Source organism: Bubalus kerabau, chromosome 1, assembly GCF_029407905.1.
Source record: "Bubalus kerabau isolate K-KA32 ecotype Philippines breed swamp buffalo chromosome 1, PCC_UOA_SB_1v2, whole genome shotgun sequence".
NCBI classification, from domain to species: domain Eukaryota; kingdom Metazoa; phylum Chordata; class Mammalia; order Artiodactyla; family Bovidae; genus Bubalus; species Bubalus kerabau.
This window is the reverse complement of record NC_073624.1, coordinates 272,979,172-273,006,277: the sequence shown is the minus strand read 5'-3', so window position 1 is coordinate 273,006,277 and position 27,106 is coordinate 272,979,172. Positions and strand designations below refer to the sequence as shown.

Sequence of the window (27,106 nt, the reverse complement as noted above, 5' to 3'; positions counted from 1 at the left end):
TAGGGAGTATCTTGCAAGCTAACTCAAGTTGATGAACACTTCTGTTTTAGGATCTCACACAGGGTGTTTTCTGTACATTTGTTGGCTGTAAAAATAAATAATTGAGGGGTCTAAGGGATTCTAGATGGGCAACAAGCAATGTGATTGTCACTATCTTAATCTCCCTAGATTAAGAAGAGGGTACCCCATAGGGCATCTGGTCCCTGGACACAAAGCATAATAATGCATATGAAAACTGCTTACTTAGTACTCTCAGACATAACTCTGAAAGTCAACACCATAATAACCTTAAGAAGTAGGTTATTGTTATGACCTTGTTAGAGGTATGGCTAAAGCCTCACACAATGACCAAATTTTTAGGGTTACAAAGTAAAACTGGAATTGCAGACTGATACTTTGAATTGCTGTATTAATGCTACAGTAAAAATTAAATCTGCCATCTGTTATGTCTTTCAGTTTTTTATTTTGATGGTGGTGAAATCACAGTGCCATAAGGGGTTGTTTAGAATATGCTGACCTCCTTAAGACTGTCCTAACCCTGCAAATAATGAAAGGGGATAAGTGGATGCACGTGCTCCGTCGCTTAGTAGCGTTCCACTCAGCGATCCCATGGACTGCAGACTGCCAGGCTCCTCTGTCCATGGGACTTCCCGGGCAAGAATGCTGGAGTGGGTTGCGGTTTCCAACTCCAGCCGATCTTCCCAAGCCAGGGATCGAATCCACGTCTCTTGTGTCTTGTGTCTCCTTCACTGGCAGACGGATTCTTTATCACTGAGTCACCTTGGAAGCCCAGAGTGAAAGTAGTACAGGGGAAAAAAAAAGTAACAAATGAGACTACAGAATAGTAGGTCCTGCGCCGACACTTAGCAAGGATTCTAAGCCAGACGTCCTGATGTAAAACTATACACTCTACCCCACGCTTTCTGTGTGTATAAAACACTTCTCTATTTTTGAGTCAATCGAAAGAAGATTTAAAGAGAGATTATCACAGAAAAGGCTAACATGTCAGTAACAAGTCTAAACTACAGTTTTCTTAGAATGAAAAATAGTATATTGAGCTAACTTGAAATTATGAATCCTTAATTATGTAAAAAGGAATGCTAAGGGTCAAGTGACAGACTGTTGAACATCATTTACCAGCAGAGGAAAGCATATTTTTTTACTTAGAGATGCAAGAGAAATGAAATATGTAAGAATAATTCTGATGGGAATGTTAATATAACTGAGGCAGAGATGGGATAATAGGATTTCAGGACATATTAACTATCATTTTTTATATTTAATATTGTCATACAGATATGGCATCCACAGAAAATCATTTATCAACCAATTCTTAGATTTTTATTGACTACTATTTAGGTTTAAATATATCTTTTAAAACTGATAGCGATATACTCTATTACTATTTGACATGCTTTCAGAAAATCCATTGTGCTTGAATTGACAAATCCTATAAGCTGCCCTGACCTAAAGGTCAGATATTAAACGGTATTGTTAAAGATACTTAACACCTAGCTGAATTTTTCTTTAAGAAATATCTTAATTTAAATATCATTGGAAATGGAAGAGTGCTGTATAAAAGCTATTCTTAATTGTGTTTGTCAAAAATTATTATATATTTTTCTCCCTCCAAAGAAATTTTCTTTCCTAAATATGAAGGGTAACTTTTTCCTCACAATTGATTTGTTCTGGAAAACATATGGTTGGGCAGGATTACAGACGTGAACTAAAAATTGTTGATAAAAATTCTGACCTGGTTTCACATTTGGATTATTCCACTTGTCATAAGCATACTGTGCTTCCCTAATGGCTCAGTGGGTAAAGAATTCTCCTGCAATGCAAGAAATGCTGTGCAATGCAGGAAATGCTGCTTTGATCCCTGGGTTGGGAAGATCCCTTAGAGAAAGCAATGGCAACCCACTCCAGTATTTTTTAAAAATAGCATGGACAGAGGAGCCTGGCAGGCTACAGTCCATAGGGTTGCAAAGAGCTGGGCATGACTCAGTGACCAAACACACACACAGAGAAGCATACAAGCTATTAAAAAAAAAAAAAAAAAAAAAAAAACATTTTTACTACACAAAAATATTGAGACATCTCCAAATAACCACCATTTCAAGATCTGCTAAAAAAACAAGAAAACAAGGTACTGAGAGACACATAAATAAGGAAGTCAGATTTTGCACATAGTAACTATATGTATAATTCTGTCCTCACCCATCCCACCCCTCAATTCATGAACACTTGAGTGGGATACTACAGAGGTAGTAGACAAGACTGAACAAATGATTAAAATTGCCATGACAGACCTGGTAAGTCCTTGGGTGGAGGATGGGGAAACATTTACATCAGTGGAATAAATACAGAGATGAACTCCTTAAACAACTTAAATTTTCGTTATTTGCTTTAAACTCACATATAACTGATCATCTAGCATGTCTGAATAACACCTGATTTAACTACTTTTGCTGAGAAATGATTCATTTTTTTATCTCCAAGTAAATTATTTATATCATAGTTTAGATTTTTCACCTGTAAAATTTCATTTCAAAAATTACCTGATGAATAAGAAATAAGGAAAAAAAGAATGATTTTTAAATGAAAAAATTTAGGTTCTAATTTCTTTCAAATTCGGGGCATGAGACTAATCCACTTGTATATCATCAATTTGGAATATAAATAAACTTTTGTCCTCTCTCGTGAAAGTCTGTCATAGGAATTCAAATGCCACGGGAAAACACTTTCACTCTTGTCACACAGTGATGGTCTTCAATGCACTGCTGTTAAAAATATTTACCTGCTGTCATATAGTTTTACTCTCTGGAATAAATGATTTGGTGGTGGGAGGAGCAAAAACTACTTGAATAAAAACAAATCACGAACTGTTAACTACAACCATAATTTTAAAACAAAGCTCTTAAATCGAAAATATCCTTTTAATTATTATAATAACTAGAATTATATTTATGAACTTTTTGCATAACAAACAACTCTCAATGATATACATTATCTTCTTTCTCCTTATAGTTCAGTAGTATTACTTCCAGACTCTGATGAAAAAGCCCAACAAGCAGTGAAAAGAAAGGAGCTTTAAGGCAACCTATTGCAATGCTGAAGACAAAGCATTGGCTGGGATGGTATTTGTTTGGACAGTCATAACTATGATATTAAAAGAGACAGGCCATGCCTGACCTGCTGTTGATATAACCATAGGCTGGCAACACATTCCTCAAGAGCCTCACAAACTTCCATCACTCAAGATTCGTGGTGAACAGATGTTTTCCATCACAGTGATAGTATTTTTACACTGCTTTCATTAAACTGTCATTTCTTAAACTGCTTCAATTTCAGGTCCCTTTTATCGCTTTGTTAGTTTTAATGCATCCCTCTGTACCTCGGATGACAGGGAGGTAGCGCTGACTTTAATTGTGTGTATACTTGCCAAAGATTGGGCCCTACACGCTCACAGTAGCCCTCTCTGGAATTGGACCTAATTGCCAAGTGAACGCAATATTGGAACAAGCACAGCATAAAGATCACTAGTTATTCATGGAGTGGAGACTGAGAAGTATTATGTATGTATTAAAATGCTTTGAAGTGAAACATTTATGCAATTCACTTTGAAAGAATCAATAACTTTGATGTATTAGTGCAGTTGAAAATATTGTTCATTTAACATAAAATGGATATAAGACAGCAATAAAATGGATGTTGAGAACCCTACAGTTATCTGGCTAACTCAAAAAACACCCTCGGCACAGCTGAACTAAATGACCCTTTCTAAACATTTCTCCTTGAGGAAAAGGTTAAAGGTGTAAATTTAATACCGTCTTTATACCAAATAGCAATATTTATTTTATTTCTTCATTTTGATGCTTCTTATTTATTTATTTTGTGTTTGCATGTCTTGTGAGGCACAACCATCGGGACCTTAGATTAAAAACAAGCTTAAAAGGGGAATCGACTACTAAACTATAATTGTTAGAAAATGGAAGCTGTGTCACCCATTACGTACAAGGGCCTACTGATCAGAAAGCCTGTAACATATCAGTCCCTTCTAATTTTGCCCTGGTTTTCCCCCACACCCCTGTGAGAAAATATTAGGAATAAAAATATGGAGAAGGCTTTTTTACAAAAATGAAAAATCCGCTGAATTTGTGATCTGGACATTATGTACTTTAGAGAATCACAAAAGATCAAATTAAGAAAAGTCAATGTTTAAAGTTCTGCCTTTGGAATTCCTGAAATTAATATAAAGATACTAAATTATACTCTTGACTACGGTGAAGAGTCACTATCCAGGAATTTTTTCCACTGATCTTCCACTTCTCCTTGCAAATCACACTTTTGGGTTATTAACACAATAATGAATGTAGTTGTTACTGTGGTCTCTGATCTTTCAGTAATAATTTGTATTCCATTAAAAGCAACAGACGGTAAATCAGAGATCAGTTGGATACTGTCACAATATGAATCGGCTCTTTGAGGAAAATTCATTCCTAGGTTATGTTCTGGTTGTGTTGAATGCTTGTTTCTGAAAGCAAACAAAATTTTGTGATGCTTGTGTATTGAGTATTTGTTAAGTAGGCACTAAACAAATAATCAAGAAATTATCTCTACAAAAAAAGAAGATGCACTGTTCCCCATACATACCGATGTACACCTCACAATACGAAATTTAATTAGCCAAACTCAATAATTCACAAAGCTGGTAAAAGAATGGTCATGGACAATCACCGCCTAAGAACAGGGATATGATGTACAGATATATTTCATTAATGAAACTAATTTAGAATTGTAATTAAATAGATTACTCACTAGCCTACACTATAATTTCATTATACTAAATGATACTGCTTTATCACAGAACATCTATGAAAGAACCCTCCAAATTATGGCATATATTGCACAGTTTCACACATTTAAAATAGATCTGTAAGTTTTAGAAAACTGATCCTTCTTTTAAGTAGGCTCAAGAAATTTAAATGCAGAACAATTAGTACATCTAAAACAGTTTCTCACAAAGATAATTATTAAAATTGCTCAAAATTGTATAAGACTATTCTACCAGTAAGTACATGAAGATGTTAAAAAGTATTATCCTGTGTACTCTCTAAACTTAAGACTAGTTTATGTGTGTGCATTTGAACATATATAAGACTAGAAAAGCTGATTTCTGATTTGTATATTTCCTTCATTCACAAACATTTACTGAGTCTCTACTGTGTGTCCAGTCTCACATTAAATTTAACCTCACCTTTAATTTTAAAGGTGATTTAATAAGTAATCAGAAGACAGATATAATGCCTATCCTCACAGATTTTACTATGGTAACAATAACCCTGTGTATGAGACAGCAAAAGAGACACTGATGTATAAAACAGTCTTATGGACTCTGTGAGAGAGGGAGAGGGTGGGAAGATTTGGGAGAATGACATTGAAACATGTAAAATATCATGTATGAAACGAGTTGCCAGTCCAGGTTCGATGCACGATACTGGATGCTTGGGGCTGGTGCACTGGGATGACCCAGAGGGATGGAATGGGGAGGGAGGAGGGAGGAGGGTTCAGGATGGGGAACACATGTATACCTGTGGCGGATTCATTTTGATATTTGGCAAAACTAATACAATTATGTAAAGTTTAAAAATAAAATTAAAAAAAAATTTTAATAAAAAAATTAAAATAAATAAATAAATAAATAAATTTGTGAAGCTCACCAAGATTGTGTGAAAATTTTTGATCATGTAATTATTTTATTTTCCCTATATTAACTTTAACATTTTTCATTTTTGTTCATAATTTAAAAATTTTTATTTTATGAAATTTGCATATATACTTTATATAGTTTGGGCTCATTTACAATACAAATGATAATATAATTTCATATATTATACCATCATTTGTATTATAAATGAACCTAATAAAACAGACTATCAAAAAGTTTCTGCAAAAACTGAATCATTTTGATTTAACATAAATTTAAAGCATAAATATATGTGCTATGTAATGTTTCCTAGATACAAATCAATTTCATTTGGTATTGGTCATTAAGATATAAGGACCATTTTCTTTAGACAATATTATTTAGACGTTTTATATTTGATTTAAATAGAGAATGATATTGTACATGTAACCCAGTATTAAATGTATTATTCATATAATAAAAATCTATTTCAATGATCTGTTATTTTCTCTTAGATATATAGCCACTTATGGATATGAAGGCAGATATATCACTAATATGTAATGACCTCTATTATATTTTAACCATAATAAACATTACAAGAGAAAAAGATAATGAGATAGATATGAAAACTAATGGTGGTTAATGAGTTCTCACAAAAATAAAATAGTAATCATTTAAATATCATTTTAAAATAGTTTATAAAAACTAACAATGGTAAATTTAAGTTTTCCTTCTTTATTTACTTCTACTTCAAATCAAAATTTAAAAGTCCATAAGATAACGTAAATTTAAAAAGTGAGGACAATAGTATCCAACAATTAGTTAATTCTTACTCAGGTGTTCTTTTATTTATTTTCATGTCCATTTTGGGGGGGGCTAATTACAATTTCACTTTTAAAGATATAATAAATAGTCTTAGATAAATGAAAAGTTCTATCATTGAGTGCCCTTCCACTTCAAATGAATTTTAAGAATTTTTTTTCTTGATAGAAGAAATGGAATATATTAATGGATAAATGTCAATTTCCTTCACATCAAAGAATATACATATTTTATTTTTCTTATTCAATCTAATATTTTGATATTGATCTATATAAGTTGTATGTAAGTAAGGCTTCCCTGGTGGCTCAGATGGTAAAGAATCTGCCTGCAATGTAAGAGAGCTGGGTTCAATTCCTGGGTCTGGAAGATCTCCTGGAGAAGAGAATGGCAGCCCACCCCAGTATTCTTGCCTGGAGAATCCCATGGATAAAGGAGCCTGGCGGGCTACAGTCTGTGGGGTCGCAAAGAGTCAAACTGGACTGAGCGTCCAAGCACATGTACACACAAATTGTATATAAGTAATTTATCGAAATGAAATTTAATCCCATTCTTTCAGTTACAATAACACAGAAACTAAATATTAGTTTTAATAATTTTCTTAAAAAAAACCTGTCACTGAATGGTTTTATTTACCTGTGTGCTAAAGAATCCACCTGCAATGTGGGAGACCTGGGTTTGATCCCTGGGTTGAGAAGATCCCCTGGAGAAGGGAATGGCTACCCACTCCAGTATTCTGGTCTGGAGAATCTCATGGACTGTATGGTCCGTGGGGTCGCAAAGACTCAGACACGACTGAGCAACTTTCACTTTCACTTTTTTTTTCAAGTCGCTTCAGTAGTGTCAGACTCTTGGTGACCCCATGTACTGTAATCTGCGAGGTTCTTCAGTCCATGGAATTCTCCAGGCAAGAATACTGGAGTGGGTTGCCATGCCCTCTCACAGAGGATCTTCCCGACCCAGGGATAGAACTCATGTCTCTTACGTCTCCTGCATTGGCAGTTGAGTTCTTCTAATCTTCAACTATTATATTCTGTGTGTCTGATGGATACAGAATTTTTACTTATTTAAAAAAAAATAACTCTACAAAATATAACATAATCATTCTTTCACTTTTTACACAATATTATTTTGTTCTCATTTGTTGTTAATTATATTTAATCATACATTTCTTCCTTAGAAGAAGAAATATCTCAAGAATATCTTCAATAATTTTATGTGAAGAGAGAATTTGACTCTTTTAAAAATATAAAACATTAGGCTATGTTAAAATTTACTGCATTTTCAGTTCTTTTTGGAACTTGTCCTGTTCTAAAAGTTTAACTCACTGTTAATAAGCTTTTTGGAAAACATTTGGAAATAATACATGTCAGAAAACATTATCCATTACTTGTTACATTATTAAATTTCCACTTATCTCCAGCATTCAAAACTAGCCAAGGGATTGAACATTTCTGTCATTTTTTTACCTTCATTTTCAAATGATTATATAAGTAATTCTTCTCCTCGTAAAAACTACAAATTTAGCTGCATGTGTTATCATCTCATATCACAGTCCATATGAAGTTTATTTAGAATTTTTTATGAAATGATAAATTTATTTTATTGCCAACATTAAATTTTATGGTTATGTACTTTGTATGTGATGAGAAATGGAAGCTTTGTATATACTGAAATAAATAAAATATATTTAAAGTTCTTCATCCAGCCTTCATGAATAAGCCACATTCTTTGCATTTTATGGATGCTTGCTGCTGCTGCTGCTGCTGTTAAGTCACTTCAGTCGTGTCTGACTCTGTGCGACCCCATAGACGGCAGCCCACCTGGTTCTGCCATCCCTGGGATTCTCCAGGCAAGAACACTGCAGTGGGTTGCCATTTCCTTCTCCAATGCGTGAAAGTGAAGTCGCTCAGTCGTGTCCGACTCTGTGCGACCCCATGGACTGCAGCCCACCAGGCTCCTCCGTCCATGGGATTTTCCAGGCAAGAGTGCTGGAGTGGGGTGCCATCGCCTTCTCCGTTATGGATGCTTGCAGTGCATATAAAAGTTATGTCACATACTAACAGAGTCTTCATTAACCAGAACATTGTTCTGCAACATCAAAAACACCTACTTCAGAAACAAACCCTAAAGACTAAAACTAACAACACTTGGTGAAAACATATCTATAGAATAAGTTTATTTTTTTTCTATTTAAAAATAGTACTTCATATGATAATTTCCTCAGAAATACTATATGCTAGAAAGATCCTGATCCCAAATTCTAGGCTAAGCTGAATTACCCACTCCCTGTATGTTTCAAATTATGCTTCTTACCCCTCACTGCCTGACAGGTCATTTAAAAAAAATATGCCCAATGTTCATCGCAGCACTGTTTATAATAGCCAGGACATGGAAGCAACCTAGATGTCCATCAGCAGATGAATGGATAAGAAAGCTGTGGTACATATACACAATGGAGTATTATTCAGCCATTAAAAAGAATACATTTGAATCAGTTCTAATGAGGTGGATGAAACTGGAGCCTATTATACAGAGTGAAGTAAGCCAGAAAGAAAAACACCAATACAGTATACTAATGCATATATATGGAATTTAGAAAGATGGTAACAATAACCCTGTGTACGAGACAGCAAAAGAGACACTAATGTATAGAACAGTCTTATGGACTCTGTGAGAGAGGGAGAGGGTGGGAAGATTTGGGAGAATGACATTGAAACATGTAAAATATCATGTATGAAACGAGTTGCCAGTCCAGGTTCAATGCACGATACTGGATGCTTGGGGCTGGTGCACTGGGACGACCCAGAGGGATGGAATGGGGAGGGAGGAGGGTTCAGGATGGGGAACACATGTATACCTGTGGCGGATTCATTTTGATATTTGGCAAAACTAATACAGTTATGTAAAGTTTAAAAATAAAATAAAATTAAAAAAAATATGCCAATTCCTTGGATAGAAGTGAAGAAAAAAATTTATCATACAGAATATGTACAGTTTCAACAAAGTTCTAAATATGAGAATAAAATTTCTGAAAGTAGATCACCAACCAATTATAACCAGGAAAAAAAGATATTTGTAAAACTGGGTTCCACTAAGTGAAACGAAAAGACAGTTAAGTCAGAAGTAAGGCAGACATGGGCTTTCTCCTGGTTCTCTGGAAAAGAATCCACCTGCCAATGCAGGGGACACAGGTTCAATCCCTGGGAGGGGAAGATACCCTAGAGAAGGAAATGGCAACCCACTCCAGTATTCTTGCCCGGGAAATCCCATGGAAAGAGGAGACTGGTGGGCTATGGTCCACAGTGTCTCAAAAAAGTTGGTCATGACTTAGCGACTGAACAACAGTGACAAGGCAGACATAGACCTGATTCCCAACACTGTAACTTCCTAGCCTGATTAGCAAGTTACTCTATTTTAGCCTCATCGTGGAACAGTGAATTCCACGTTGCCTGATGGTTGTATTTAAAATGTACCTAGCATATATTAGACTTTCAATAAATGTTAAGCTTTTAAATATTTTGATATAGTTCATCAGTATGACATTGGCACATGAATTCAGCAGATATCATATAAAAAGCAAGACTTTACCAAAGAACGTCTGTAGGCTACAAGTCTTTGTCTCTATACACCACCTACTTTTCAATTTGTCTGAACAAATATAGCAAACTACAGGGGACATAATGACAAATATACATAAATCAAGAATTACCATTTTGCCATTTGTGAGTGTCATTTTGTGATTTTTCCCTCATGTTTTCTAAATAAAATAATTACAAATTTTAAAATAACTTTATTCTATTTCCTACAACTCTTCTTCTTTTCTCAGCGACATGGACATCATAATGTTATATTAATATCATTTAATATATGATTTTACATATTCACTACATATAAGCATCAGATAATGTATGCCTGTTTTGTTTCACATAGATGCTATTAATAATTGTCCCTATTTTTCCATTCATTTATTTTGCTATATTATAGTATTTCATTTTGATACAAACTAGTATTAACTGAACCTTTCCAGGTTTCCTAGTAAAGTGAAAGTCACTCAGTTGTGTCCCATTCTTTGCAACCCCATGGACTGTATAGTCCATGGAATTCTCCAGGCCAGAATACTGGAGTGGGTAGTCTATCCCTTCTCCAGTGGATCTTCCTGACCCAGGAATTGAACGGGGGTCTCCTGTATTGCATGTGGCTTCTTTATCAGCTGAGCAACCAGGGAAGCCAGGTTTCCTAGTAAACTAGGTGTCAATTACTGTGTTAAATATTTCATGTGTATTAATTCATTCTATCCTCCTACCTTGTAGAGACTTTTTATAATCCTCTACATTGTAGAAACTTTGTTTTTATATTTTAAGTTATAATTCATTGTATTATAAATATTGTATACACTGTGTGGATCACAATAAACTGTGGAAAATTCTGAAAGAGATGGGAATACCAGACCACCTGACCTGCCTCTTGAGAAATCTGTGTGCAGGTCAGGAAGCAACAGTTAGAACTGGACAATGAACAACAGACTGGTTCCAAACAGGAAAAGGAGTACGTCAAGGCTATATATTGTCACCCTGCTTATTTAACTTATATGCAGAGTACATCATGAGAAACGCTGGGCTGGAAGAAGCACAAACTGGAATCAAGATTGCCGGGAGAAATATCAATAACCTCAGATATGCAGATGACACCACCCTTATGGCAGAAAGTGAAGAGGATTTAAAGAGCCTCTTGATGAAAGTGAAAGTGGAGAGTGAAAAAGTGGGCTTAAAGCTCAACATTCAGAAAACGAAGATCACGGCATCTGGTTCCATCACTTTATGGGAAATAGATGGGGAAACAGTGGAAACAGTGTCAGACTTTATTTTGGGGGGCTCCAAAATCATTGCAGATGGTGATTGCAGCCATGAAATTAAAAGACACTTACTCCTTGGAAGAAAAGTTATGACCAACCTAGATAGCATATTCAAAAGCAGAGACATTACTTTGCCAACAAAGGTCCGTCTAGTCAAGGCTATGGTTTTTCCTGTGGTCATGTATGGATGCGAGAGTTGGACTGTGAAGAAAGCTGAGCACCGAAGAATTGATGCTTTTGAACTGTGGTGTTGGAGAAGACTCTTGAGAGTCCCTTGGACTGCAAGGAGATCCAACCAGTCCATTCGGAAAGAGATCAGCCCTGGGTGTTCTTTGGAAGGAATGATGCTAAAGCTGAAACTCCAGTACTTTGGCCACCTCATGCAGAGTTGACTCATTGGAAAAAACTCTGATGCTGGGAGGGATTGGGGGCAGGAGGAAAAGGGGACAACAGAGGATGAGATGGCCTGATGGCATCACCGATTCGATGGACGTGAGTTTGAGTGAACTCCGGGAGTTGGTGATGGACAGGGAGGCCTGGCGTGCTGCGATTCATGGGGTCGCAAAGAGTCGGACACAACTGAGCGACTGGACTGAACTGAACTGACACATTTTATAATATTATTATTTTACAGACAATCTAAAAGGAGCACAGAGAAGTTAAGTAACTTGTACAATGTACTACCTACTATACAGGTAGTTATTAATACATGGTAGACCTGGTATTTGAAATCAGGATGTCTGCATCCAGAGTCCATATATAAACCACATTTCCCTGTGCTCAAAGTCAAATAATAGACCATGTGTTTGTATTTATTTTCCTGCTGATGGACAAATCAGTTATGCCATTTTTTTTTTACCTTCACAAACAATGTTGCAGTAAGTGTCTTTGAATATGTCTCCTGATTTCCACAAAAGAAATTTTTCAAGACAAAAGCTCAGGTGGGTTATTTGGAAGTCTCAGTGTACATATATATCCAATCTACATATGGGGCATTAAAAAGATCAAAAAGGCTATAACTGACAATATTTCCTTCTAGTTAAAGACCTCTGGTTTGGGGGTTTTGCTTGATGTGTCTGGTATTTTTTGCTCATTTTGTGTTAAGGCATACCTCAACATCAGGAGAAAATCTATGCCTATTTGAGGGACTTCTGATACCCTAATAAGGAATTGCTGGGTAAAATATTGGGGGTTCAGTTAAATTAGGATTTCTGATAAGCAATGAGTATTTTAGTATATTGCATGGGACATACTGTACTTTGATTTGTTTTTCATCTGAAATACAAATTTAACTCGGTGTTCTTATTTTTATTTGCTAAGACAACACTGCAAATAAGCCATCCACTGGATGGCTAATAAAAGAATTCCACCTACTTAGTGGTAGGCTCAGAGTGGAGGTTATTGATCCAGCATCATACAATCTAGCTGTACAATAAATGGGACCAGTCTGTCTTTCAGAACTCATTATGCTTCACTCAAGTGCAAGTAGACAGAAGATGTATATATATATTACCCAACTTTTTCCTTATAAAAAGCGCCATTTGAAACCTTCCCACAGTTGTTGTGTATTAGGTGCTGCAATGCCTCCTTCAACTCAGAAGAATCTCTGCCTCATTTCTTCTTGTACAGTGACACATTAATGCCTTTACATTGTATTCCTGAGAATATAACTAGATGGATCATTATCATATGCCAGCCTTGTCTCTCTTGCCTCTTCAACCTTGGGCCCACATTCACTTCCTCTCTGTTCTGTGCTGTAAAAATGTACTCTGGCACTTCAAACTGGGTGGCAGAACACAAAAGGTGCTGTTAGTAAGCTAAATTGACATTACATTAAATAATGAGGAATTTGCATGTTGGAGAACACCCAATGTGATCCACCCAATACCTCGTTTTATAATAATAATAAAAAAAGAAGTGGAATTTAATCCAACTTGAATCATCCCCCCTTGAAAATGAGACTTTCCGAATAGCAGGAACAAAAGGACAGCCAGTAGGTCTTAGGTATTGCAGCTGCCAAAGATGAAATTCTGCTCCAGGGCATATTCATTTCACTAGTTAAGTGCTTGCTACTTGAACTAATAGCAATTTCTTAGGTGAAAAGAATTTTGATCCTTTTCTTCTTTTTCCATTATGGAGCTTTGGCATTTCATCAAATGGCATACCCTACCACACTGTGCTGAAATGTTTTGAGGGTTTTGCAGACAATATGGAGGATGCTTTTGTCTATAAAATAAACCATCAGTTCAGACTGAGATTTTTTTTTTTTTCCAGAAAAAGTAAATTTGATTACTTGGCATCAGTCCCTCATCATAGATACTACTGAAGAAAAAAAAAGGAGTGTGAAAAAACTGCAAAGGACACGAAACCCATGGAGAAATAATGATGTCTAAGTGCTGCAGAGAGCAGCCAGAAGTGGAATAGTATTTCTTCTGTGAGGACCTCAGTAATAAAAACCCATGAATGATGAGACTGATTGCAAATGGCAAGAGTGCTGTGGAAGAAGAATTAAATATATATATATATATATAATTAAATATATATATATACACACTACATTTTGAAGGATACCGTTTCACATGCCCATTCTCCTTCCCTTTATTCACAGATCATTTGAGTTCTCTTTTTCATTACTCCTTGTTCCAAAGAACAATAAATATTCATGGAGGGCCAAATATGTTCCAAGTACTAAAAGGTCTAGTAATGCAAAAGCCATAATGTCTGATCTTAGAAACATCCAAATTTGATGTAAAAATAAATACTAAGCAACTGCAAAGCAAATGTAGGAACACCAATAATGTGATACACAGGGGATCCAAACACAAAGGAGGAAGTAATGGTAACCATAGAGTTGACTAGGAAAAGACTCACAAAGAAAGTGATATAAGTATGAAAGTTGAAATATGGGAGAAGGGTTTTGTCAGGTTAGAAGTCGGGAAAGGAAATTCCAACTAAATGGGTCAGCCAAAGCAATAAGTAACAAATAATCTGATTGTTAAAAGAATTTGCCGTTTGTAAGGCTGAAACTGGAAAAATATGCTGTGGTAAGATTCTGTGCAGCCTTACAAGGTCTTTCAGAGAAATATGCATGTTATGTGGACGTAGAGAATAAAACGCAAATGTGGGCATATAACAAAGGAATGCAATGTGATTCAGTGTGTATTTTTAGTGGCACTGTGAATAATGGGTAAGAGGGAAAAGTTAGAGGGAGTTACGTCAATTACAAAATCATTCAGTGGTCACGTATGGATGTGCAAGTTGGACTGTGAAGAAAGCTGAGTGCCGAAGAATTGATGCTTTTGAACTGTGGTGTTGGAGAAGACTCTTGAGAGTCCCTTGGACTGCAAGGAGATCCAACCTGTCCATTCTGAAGGAAATCAGTCCTGGGTGTTCTTTGGAAGGACTGATGCTAAAGCTGCAACTCCAATACTTTGGCCACCTCATGCGAAGAGTTGACTCATTGGAAAAGACCCTGATGCTGGGAGGGATTGGGGGCAGGAGGAGAAGGGGACGACAAAGGATGAGATGGCTGATCGCATCACCGACTCGATGGACATGAGTTTGAGTGAACTCCAGGAGTTGGTGATGGACAGGGAGGCCTGGCGTGGTGTGATTCATGGGGTCGCAAAGGGTCAGACATAACTGAGCGACTGAACTGAACTGAGTTAAAATACATGATGATAATTCAAATAAGACAGTGACCACATAGAAAATGGAAGGTAGATTCACTTGGGAAGTAGAACGGATGGATTTGGTGACAGGTTGGGTGAGAAAGGTGATGGAGATGACTCTAAGATTTTGCTCTTGCATGAAGGAGTATATTCTGATTCTTTAGGAAGAGATTTTGGCAGATGAGGGAGAAGATGAAACGTTAACTTTTGAATCTAGAAGTGAAGCTTCCAGAATCACATCTATTCTTTATTCAATACATGTCTATCACAAATTTAGATTCATATCCTTCACAGAAAAAGGAAAATGAGCTGGAAATTAATTAACTGGACATATCATAGATATTTTTCTTAAAATGTTCATAATTTTAAATTTAAAGTCTAGATAGCCTGCAAGTGTGTAAATAGTTTCAGATCATAATTACTAGACCTGTGTAGCTAATTGACAGACTTCAATACACTAGTTTATTAGTTCTGAGTATAACTCGATAGAGTGGAACATTCAGGGGGCAGAATAGATTCTGTTCTTGAAAGATCTATTAAAGTTTACTAATGACTTAGAACAACATACGTTTACGGAATTTCAAATCAATTAACCAATTGTTAAAGAAATTTAAGTTTCATTATGCAAAAATGAAATCTTAATTCATCTGAACACTTATCCATGCAGTTTTAAATTCCAGTGAGAATAATAATAATTGAGACTGAAATTTTTAATATAAAAGTACTTTTACAAACATTATCTATTTTAAAATTATATAGTCTCCAAAAGACTGTTCCATACATCTGTGTTTCTCGGATTCATGTTGATGCATGACAAAACCAATATAATATTGTAAAGTAATTAGCCTCCAATTAAAATAAATAAATTTTTAAAATAAATAAATAAAATTATATAATCTCACATGAACTGGCACTATTCTCGTATAACCTGTTTTGTAGACTAAAAAAAGTGAAAATTAAAACTGTTACTGTTTCAGAAGGATGACTCAGTTTTATCAAAAGTCATACTGCTTTTGGTAATGAAGTTAAGACACACCAAATCTTTTCACTCTACACCACAAAATTAGTCTGTAATAGCAACCTAAGACAACTCAGAACAAAAATATTTGTTGAATTTCCTTCAAAAAAGGAATCTGATAAGATTGTGTAAAAACAGTAAGACTAAAGAAGACATTCCCAGCAGAAAGAAACAGAATAAGAGCAAGAAATGACCATGGAACAGGAAATATGGTTTGATTTATGACATACATTTCCATTAATAAGATACTAATATGGTCTGTGGTCATACTACAGAAAAAAATTAGTAACAGGTTATGATGTAACTAAATAGGAGGGGTCAGAGTTCTGTTTTTGTTAATGTTTATGAAGATACATGTTTTCGAACAAAATCTTATATGAAACCCTGAAAAATAAGATATATTAGAGACATCTCAGTGGAAGCTGGAGCAAGGGGCTACAGTTTCATCTGCTTAATTTATATGCTTAATATGATATATGTGACAACAATAAAATAGAATTCTTATGCTACAAAAATCCCTACAAAGTGAAAATGCTCTATTAAAGTAAAAATACAAAACATTTGCATCAAATATTTGTAGCCAAGAGATACTTATTTAAAATACAAACAAATGTGAATTTATATAAGAAATAGAGCAACTACCAAAAACATAAATGAATAAAGCTATGGGAAGTTTTATACAAAACATACATTCATGAAAAAACACTCAATATAATTAATGAGATTCAAATTAGAGACATGCTATAATAAGATTTGCCCTATCACATTAACAACTACTAAAAAGTTATTGGGCATTATAAGCACTGGCATACACCCCAGGAGAAAGAATAAGTCTCTGGCTTGACAGGGTAACTGGGCAATTAATTACATTTCAAAGGCATGTGACTCTTGACTTAGTAATTCTTTATTTTATTTTTTTTGAATATAAATTTATTTATTTTAATTGGAGGTTAATTACTATCACCATATATACTTTTACTGATGCAAAGAACCATGTACAAGTTAAATCATTATATCATTGTTCTGTTGTAAAATCCTAGGAATTATTTTTGTTTAGTTATGTACATCAAAACCATGAAATGCAAGGCTGTCTTTAGAAAATTAAATTTACAAGTGATTTGCTTTGGAAAATTCTCAGTGATATACATAACTGAAAACAAAAAAGTAATCATTGTCTCATATTCTTATATTTGATAATATAATTGTATAAAAAGTGTAAGAAGCTGCTTATTTACACTTGTATTTTTATATACTGGCCATCCAAACACACTGAATTTTTATCAACTAATAACTAGCTTTAAATAAGTAAAAGCAGAAATAATAAGGTATACAGAGTATCAGCTGTTTTAAATTATAAAAAAAAATAACAACTGAAATGCAGGTGAACCTACTTGAGAGCAAAACCAAACAGAATATAGATCTTTACGCAGGCCTCATGATATAGATGGGGCTTCCCTGGTAGCTCAGTGGTAGAGAATCTGCCTGCAATGCAGGAGACCTGGGTTTGATCCCTGGGTTGGGAAGCTCCCCATGAGGAGGGCCTGGCAACCCACTCCAGTATTCCTGCCTGGAGAACCCCATGGACAGAGGAGCATAGCGGGCTACACCCATGGGATCACAGAGTCAGACAGGACTGAAGCAACTGAGCAGCAGGAGCATGATACAGCTTAGTGTCCAGAGATTTCCTCTACTAAAAGTTTCCAGAGCTCAGGGCCAGGGCAGGTGGAGAGGAAGCAGGCGATGCAAAGGGGAAAGCACCAAGAGAACAAAGTGAGGGGTTTGGAGTTTGGTTGTTTTTTTGGTCCCAAACAATGTTTATCTAAGATATAACTGAACATGGAAAAAGTCCAGGATCAGCATATAGTTGAATAAATCATCTTATCAACTTGTATAAATACAGAGTTTAGCTTTGGGTCCTTGACGTTTTCCCAGAAAGAAGAACTGAAATAGTTTCTGTGTCTGTAAATCGACACAGATCGTGAAGTACCCTTCACCTGCCTAGAGTGTTTATTAAGAACTCTATGTATTCCAACAATAATTTCCATTCACCAAGGACTTACTAATAACATCATACTTCAGTGAATACCTGAATATGGCCTCAGGCTATGTTGGAAAGAAGTTATGGAAATTCTTCCTCTTGTTTTCAGACTTTATCTTCCAGAAGAAAGCTAGCCAAGAAAGAAGTTCATTCATTCATATTCCCTCTCTCACCGTGCATTCCACGTCCCCATCTCTCTGTCAGTTTCTCTTGCTGAACTGGGGGATTCCTATTACCTGTTCCCTGCTGCGATCACTGGTTGCTTACACCAGGGTAAGTTCCACACTTGACAGGAGGCATAAAATAACTTTGTAAATCAGGGAACTGATTCAGCTCCCAGATCTTTTTCTATTCTGAAGACCATGTGGTAACACAGAAAGAAACAGCAAGACTTCCTCTTGTTGCATCTACCAACCGATATCAATCAACTGCTGTACGTAAAATCACTTTATAAATATTAAAAGCACTGACAATGTACGGTAGAATTATTTGGCTCAGTAATAATAAGAATGGCTACAATGCACTGAGTGAGCACAGTCTTATCCTTACCTCAGCTCTTTACAAACCTCTGAACTATTCTGCCCATATCAGGCCTTGGCTTTATTTCTCCATAGATATGACTTTTATCTTTCCCTCTTACAAACGTCCATTTTTTCTCCAAAAAATGCAATCTGCTCAGAGCAGCTAACTTAGAGAGATTCACTATTAAGAAGGGGTGGTTAGCAAGCATCACCAATAGTAATTGAACTCTTTTGTTTAAGGGCTAATCATTTTATATTTATTTTTATAGTTTCTTTACAGTAGCTTGGTGATCTAAAATCTTGTAATGGCTTCATGTTAAGCAAAAACAAGCTTGAATGAACATCTTGGTGTTTCTGACAAATAGTTTCCACTGACATTCTTGTAAGTCAAGGGAGAGAGAAATGTAGATATATGACTTCAAATATTTGAAGAACCCCAATCTACTATACGTCCCAGAAAGCAGTCATAGGATTAATAAATAAGACCAGCTCATTATGTGGGTGCCAACAATATTAGATAATGGCTTTCATTTAATTATCATTTCCCCCCTATTCTGATATGTTCAAAATTGATTAATATTATCAAAACTTAACCAAAACATGAATTATCTTGCAAAGGTGACATCAAAGCAACTGAATTTCATTTTTTTAAGGACAAAAAGATAAATACAAAAACTCCCACTTTTTTTTTTTTTAGTACCATAAGGACTTAGCAAAACAATTTTAGATTTAATTTCATGAACTTGTGCTGAGGAGTTCCCATGGATTACTAGTGGAACTAATTTCCAGCTTGAGATTGCCAAGCCAGGGTAACCCAAAGATCCCCAGCTCAAAAAAAATTGTTTATTTTATAAGACAGGAGGTTTGTCCCACAGATGGTTTTACTCCACATTGTGTTTATTTTGGAACCAGAAACGTCAATTTTCATAGAATATTCAAAGAAAATATCATATGAATTCAACTGATTTTGATAAGTTGACACTCCATATATTACCATGAAAAAACAAGGATAAGTTAGAAAAAGAAAAGGAAAGTTCAGCTAGAAAAAGAAAAGTCCCTACATGTCAAAAAAGAAATGAGCAGACAAATTCGCAGCACTCAAGAGAAGCTGACTTTCAGGGCCAGTAACGTTTTCAATTGAAAACTGGCACTAATGTTTGAGCTGAATGTCTCTTAGAGAATTAAAACTATGTGTTAGATATGCACATGTTACATAAAGCTTCCTTCGTGAAGCCCTTAACACTGCAATGTTTCCTATCTTACAGAAAATCTAGAGACACAACATCAAAGATTAGTCTCTTTGGACATTTTAGCGGAAAAAAGAGCATGCACAACACAGAAAAACTTCAACCTTGTGTTCAGTGGGTAGCGTATGGTCCTACACCTTTCCTTCTCTCATCAAGCATCAAGCCTTAGAGCCATGGCCAAAGTATGTGTCCCCAAGCAGTCCATTTGTACGTGATCCATCTCAAAGTTTCCTGTCTTTGGAGAGGGCTCAAAACCTCCTGGAATTTAAAATAAATGATTTTTAAAGTCTTGTATCCTATCTCTGCATTTGTAACTCTCCTCAGGTTATAAATAAGAGAGCTCACTCAGAGTACAATTAAGTAAAAGGGTGTCATATTTTGCAAGTATATAAGAAATCTTCATAAAACTGAAGGGCAAGAATATGACTGTCTCTTAAAAAAGAATGTAGTAAGTAATAAGAAATTCAAGAAGTATTCTATCTGGCTACTCTGTATCTCTGCTCTATTTATCTTTTATGCTGTATACATTTTTTTTTCCCCTCAAACCAGTTCACATCATAAAAAAAGCATATGAAACAGTATGTAAGACAGACTTTACCAAGTTTTATATTATTTCTACCAAAAACAAGGCTGGAAATTCTGGATTCTTGGCTATACTGCCCATAATTCACTACAGCCCATAACTCATGTGGATTAAAAGTAAAACTGTGGATAAAATACAAAACCTAAAACCAAATTACTAATAAAGCACTCTAAAAAAGTAAGACCTGTGCAGAAAAATTAAATGTTGGAGGAGTGAAGCAGAGATTTGTGTTTCATCTTGGTTTCTTCCTTCCTGTGACTTTGCCTTGAGTGGAGTCCTAGTCACAGACATCATGGAAAAAAAACAAAAAAAAAACAAAAAAAAAAACAAAAAAACGGTAAGGCAGATGAAACTGATAGAAACTCCATCAGCCTGGAGACTGGGGTGATTGGGGCCCTGTGGGCTATAGGACATACACAGTCACAGGGGGAGCTAACCCAGGAAAGCATTCCCCTGATTCAGGGTCTGACCCACTCATGCCCTGCGCTTGTGCTTAGCGGCTCAGCTGGTTCCCACTCTTTGTGACCCATTGGACTGTCAGGCTCCTCTGTCCATGGGATTCTCCAGGCAAGAATACTGGAGAGGTTGCCATGCCATCCTCCAGGGGATCTTTCTGACCCAGGGATGAACCCATGTCTACTATATTGTAGGTGGATTCTTTACCTGCTGAGCCATCACGGAAGCCAAGGTAATAAAAGCTAAGAGTTCTAGATTCTGTTTTGAACCACTCCCACAAATCTCAGACTAACACCCGACACCAGCGTAAGGACTCATACAAATATAGTAAAGACTTAAGAGAATGAACCTAAGATTTGAACCAGTGTGGATAGTAGGTGAGGGACAACTTAGCCTAAAGTTGCTGACTGGCTTCAGTTTTCATTCCTGCGGCAAAACAAAGCTCCGAGTGATCCAGAGGAATGACATTACATTGTTGATAATCCAGTCACAGTCCCACACTCCTAATTTCTCCTCAGCTCAAATCTCCAACACCTCCTCCCTCATCCTCCCAGTCACTTCAAAACCTGGCTGCATAAATAAAGAGAAATTCCCGCCAGCTTCCAGAACAGAATGGCTTCCGTACCTTATTTGTGGCACCTCCAAAGCTCATCAACAATTCTCAGGATACAAGTAGAATCTGGGTCATAAAGTCTAACTTTTTTTTTTTTTTCCTTTTCCTTTGTGCTGGGTCTAACTTTGCTTGCTCATAGGATGCCATGTGCAGAGCCTCACGCCGGGGCTTTACACCTGAGCTCCTGGCGTGAAATGGCTATGGCCAGGCCTCCGCTCTGCAGGGCACGGGCATTTGCAGAGATGCCGCACCTGGCGCTTCAGTCTCGCGAGAAGGGAGCGGACTGCAGCCGCGCCGAGAACTCCGACCCCTAGGCTGCAAACCCGAGGTCTGTCAAGCCGCCCCCACTGCGGCCTTCAGGGGGCGCATGCGCTCTAAAGCAGTGGTCCCAGATTTTTCAGCACCAGGGTCAAGGTCTAAGGAAGACACATTTTCCAAGGACATGGGAGTAGGGAGTGGTTTCAGGATGATTCACACGTGCATTGCATTTACCCTGCCCATTAGCTCTATGACTGTTACCTCAGCCCCACCTCAGATCAGGCATTCAATCCCTGAGTTTGGGGACCCCCAACTTAGAGCCTGAGCACGTCTCTCTGTTCTTTGAGCAAACAACAAAGGTTTCCTTTGCTTCTGTTGGCTCTGAGGACACCAGCAGAAGGACCTTTCCTGGGGACAGAATCTGGAGGGCCAGTAACACTTGCCTCTACTAAGGCCCTACACTTCCCCCCTTATCAGGAATACACTGCCTGTTGTTTTGTTTTGTGTTTTTTTTTTGTTTTAAGTCCTTGCCTCCCTCTGGGCACTAGCTCCCATCCTTCTCAGGAAAATAATCTAGCAATTCTCTCCCCTATATCCTTTTTTATTCTTTTTTATTTATTTTTGGCTGTGCTGGGTCTTCACTGCTGGGCACAGGCTTTCCCTAGTTGCCGCGAGTGGGGCTACTCTCTAGATGTGGTGTGTGGGTTTCTCATTGCGGTGGTTTCTCTTGTTTCAGATCATGGGCTCTAGAGCACACAGCCTTCGGTAGTTGCAGCATCCGGGCTTACTTGTTCCACACATGTGGAATCTTCCCGGACCAGTGATCAAACCCATGTCCCCTCCACTGACAGGTGAATTCTTAACCACTGGACCAGGAGGGAAGTACTCTCCTCTTTATTATCAGACGTTTTTCTCTGTTGTTTATTTTTTACCAGAATACAAACACACTTCCATTCCTTCAATCTTTAAAAAAAAAAAAAAAAAAAAAAACCGTACACTACTTTTAATTCACTTTTTTTCTTTTCTTCCATTTAGAGCTAAGTTCTTTTAGTGAATTTATTAAATCTGCTGTCTAAAATTCTCTCATTCTTTCTTGAACCTGCTTTGATCAGACTTTTTACACCATATCTTATTCACACTGTGAAAACTGTTCTTACCAAGATCACTGAGCACTTTAACATTGGTAATCAACTGGTAGATTATACACATGATATGAAGCATTTGACCAGTTGATCATGTTCTTGACCTCAAAGCATCTGCTTCACTTGCTATCCAGTATAAAAGCACTTACCTGGTTTACTTCTATATCCCTAGATGCTCATCAGTCTACCTTTTAGATCCTTTTCAAGTTCTACTCCTGAGAAGGCATCAACTTCTGTCCTGGCATCTCTGCTTGATGTGTGTACTCCATTGGTGGTCTTATCTAGTTTCGTGAATGCCATGACATTGAGTATATGCTGAGGACTCCTAGATTTAATATTTCAATCTGAATCTTTCCCTTAATTGTCTCCTTGAATCCATTGTCCTAATTAGGACGCAGAATTGAATGTCTACTAAACATCTCAAACTTAAAAACTACAAACTGAATTTATAGTCTCCCTTCAAAAAGACATTATGTCCTGGTTGTCCTTATCTTCCTAATAGTCCATCATTCTAGATACACAGGAGAAAGATATTGGAGTCTTCTTGACTTTCTTTATTCAAAGTCAATATCCAATCTGTTGGCAAAAATTATTTTCTTCCTCCATATTAGTAAATCTGATACCTTCTTGCTACCTCCACAAGTAACAAGCTAGTGCATGCCACTTACATCTCTTATTTCAATAACTTTCTATTTCATTTCTGCCCATACTAACCTCAAAAAGTGAAGTGACATGAAAGTCATTCAGTCGTGTCTGACTCATTGCAACTCTATGGACTATAAAGTCCATGGAATTCTCCAGGCCAGAATATTGGTGTGTGTAGCCTTTTCCTTCTTCAGGGGATCTTCCCAATCCAGGGATTGAACCCAGGTCTCCCACATTGCAGGCAGATTCTTTACCTGCTGAGCCACAAAGCCCAAATATACTGGAGTGGGTAGCCTATCCCTTCTCCAGCCGATCTTCCCAACCCAGGAATTGAACCAAAGTCTCCTGTATTGCAGGCAAACTCTTTACCAACAGAACTTTCAGGGAAGCCCAATCTCAAAAAAAACAAAAACAAAAACAAAAACAAAAAAAAACCACCATAATTAATCTGGTACAACATAAGTTGGATCACAATACTTCTTTGATCAGAAAACTTTAATGACTTTCTATCTCATTCATGTTAAAGCCAAAGACCCACTGTTGATCCACAAAGCTATCTAAGAGTTTCTTTTAATTAATTTACTTTTTATTGAAGGATAATTGCTTTATAGAATTTTGCTGTTTTCTGTCAAACCTCAACATGAATCAGCCATAGGTATACATGTATCCCCTCCTTTTTGAACCTCCCTCCCATCTTCCTCCTTATCCCACCCCTCTAGGCTGATACAGAGCCCCTGTTCTAGTTTCCTGAGCCAGACAGCAAATTCCCATTGGCTATCTATTTTACATATGGTAATGTAAGTTTCCATGTTACTCTTTCCATACATCTTACCCTCTCCTCCCCTCTTAAGCTATCTAACATGTTTTGCCTTATCTCCTCCTATTCTCCTCCTTTCTCCTTATTCATAATCATATTGACTTCCTTGATTTTTCTAATATATGCTAGGCATATTTCTAACTCATGGTCTCAACAGCTTACATGTGGCTCACCCCCTCTGTCCATTCTTTTCTCTCTACTGTAGAATGTAAGCTTCATAAGGGAAAGGAATTTTGTTTGCTTCATTAACTGTTGTCATCTAGTATCTGGCATATCACCTGTTTCACGGTTAGCACAAAGCTGAATGGGTGAGTCAACTTTCTGTAGCGAGTTATCGGCTCTGACGATGGGGATGCATCGCACTGTACTCAGAAGGGCACTGAACCCAGAATCAATGGACCTCAGTCCATCTGTGCCCTCGATTTAAGTCACTTATTCTTTCTTAACCTCAATGTTCTCATGTGTACAGTGTTTTTTTAGTTTGATTTTGGTTTGTGAGTGTGCATGTGTGTGTGCAACAACTAATACAAAATTTATAAAACATCAAAAGTATACAAAGTATTATATACAAGTAAGTTTATCAGTATTTCATCCTTATACCATGATTTCTAATTGATGTTAAAAATCAGATAAAAATTGATGATAAAAATAAGATAATATTGCCATCACCACCTTATATCTAAAAGTCTACCTAAAAAATGTGATAGATCAATTACAATGATTCTATCAATTCAAATATGGGAAATTGAGTCTCACAATTATTAAAGAACAACCACAATGTCACAGAGTACTTACTAGAGTGCTTAAAGTCATATTTATCAAGTGTTATCCTTGAACCACTTGGATCAGATTTCCATTATTATAATATATGCTCCTGAGTCCTACTCTGGACTGATATTTGGAATCTCTGAGACTGAAGACAAGGGACACACTTTTGGACAAAAACCCTATGTCACTCATATATATTCATGTTTAAGAATATATGGATTACAGAAAAACAAAACAAAAGCAGCAGTTTTTGAGCAGCATGATAGCACTTAGGGATGTCAATAATATTGAAAGTGTTTGCACATAAGGGAAATTAGGTATTATATTTTACTTGTAAATATTAAGTTTCATATGAAGATTGAAACAATAGCTGTCTTTGTTTGGTCAGCCCAAAAAAGATAAGTTTACCTGACTTGGAGTTCTACTCTTTAAAATCAATCTATAGATTTCTAATTAGTATTCTGTTCATAAAGAAGCACTCAGGGAATTTAATCAGCTACCAAAATTTGTAAAATGATGTAAGATATCTCTACTACAGTATTTTAGCAATTCTTACTAGACTTTGTATTATTTCCAGAAACTGCACAAATGCTTAAAATAATACAAATATTTCTTGCAGGGCGACTTTGAGGACTATACACGATATGGTAATTTCTCTTTGTAATATTTACAATTATTTTTTTGCAAAAATACATAATTCTAGAATAAGTATTATTATGTTATGTACTATTCTCTCTAAGAATTCAAATGTAAAATCTTGTTAAATAATGTTCCCATAGTTCAGGATAGAAAAGAGAAATTAAGGTCGTTTTTAAAACCATGTTAAAAATAATAAAATAAAATAAATAAAACCATGTTGTATAATTACCAATCACTGAATAAGCCAGAAGTCAATCCACTCATGTCTAAAAGCAACAGCTGCAGTGTTGGCCTACTAACTTAAACATAAGTTTAGAAAATTGTTTCATGGAGCACTAAAATTGTGAACTGGAATAGAACATTTATGTTTATTTGATCTGTTATTGGCATACTTTCTATTAAATATTTAGTTTTCAAATTCCAATTCCCATGGCATGTATGCTTCTCAGAGATTCTGAAGGCTCCATCTATAGGTTCCTGAGACTCAGAGGTTTCATGCCTAGATCTCCACAGCACTTTCAGAGTAGATACTCAATTATTTTGTATCACAATTAAAACTATACAAATAACTGCAAACACATCTTCTTGTCAGATGAACAGGTAATATAAAATAGGATCTTTGTACATCAGAACTGATACAAATCTTGTCTAATGTTGATTTCTGTGTTTTGGTGACCTACTAACCTACTGTGTAGCAATACTGTAAAATATGAGAACTGAACAGAATGTTTGACTTTATTCTATCATCTATTCTAAAATCCACTGTTGTTCTATTCATACTGACAGGATGTTTGAATCATAATTACTTAAAGCTAAAACAGGAAGGCCACCTAAAACAACAAGTCAGTGAAGAAGTGGATTATTCTAATGCACTGCGAAGAAGGGATTATGACGGGTCATTGGAGGCTGATCCACATATATCGGAAGTATTTCGCTCAGAAGAGAAGGTGCAGGTGTACAGCCAGTGAAAAACATTTGGCAGAGCTTCTTATCATTCCTATGAAAGAATGAACGTTTAAACTGTTAGGACAGTGTCTTATTCCATGAGGAGAAGAACTGAACCTATTGCTACTTGACAGCAAATGAAGCAGCTGAATCAACAGATACCTTTAAGAAACAGAAAGGAACTTTCCATGTTTGATTGTGATTTTGATCCTGAGTGAAAAGGATAATTCTGCCTTTTCTACTTGATTAAAGAAGAAAATCCTTTCAATAACACAACTTAAAGTTCCAGTCATGATCTAGAAGAGGTTATCAGGCTCATTCCCTCAACACAAAGCAACCAAAAAAATAACTAAATAAATAATAACACCCAACACTATTTTAA

At 36.2% G+C, this 27,106-nt stretch overlaps 2 long non-coding RNA genes across 2 annotated transcripts; one reads left to right on the top strand and one right to left on the bottom strand.

Annotated features, from left to right (window-relative positions):
• Window positions 1–443: 443 nt before the first annotated feature.
• LOC129642299 (uncharacterized) lies at window positions 444–22,705 on the bottom strand. The gene is made up of 2 exons (XR_008709601.1): window positions 21,523–22,705; window positions 444–780 (listed from the first exon to the last, which is right to left on the bottom strand). It is a non-coding gene; the product is annotated as an uncharacterized LOC129642299 (long non-coding RNA).
• Window positions 20,998–27,053, top strand: LOC129642300 (uncharacterized). The gene is made up of 4 exons (XR_008709602.1): window positions 20,998–21,129; window positions 22,505–22,619; window positions 25,760–25,787; window positions 26,566–27,053. It is a non-coding gene; the product is annotated as an uncharacterized LOC129642300 (long non-coding RNA).
• Window positions 27,054–27,106: the final 53 nt, after the last annotated feature.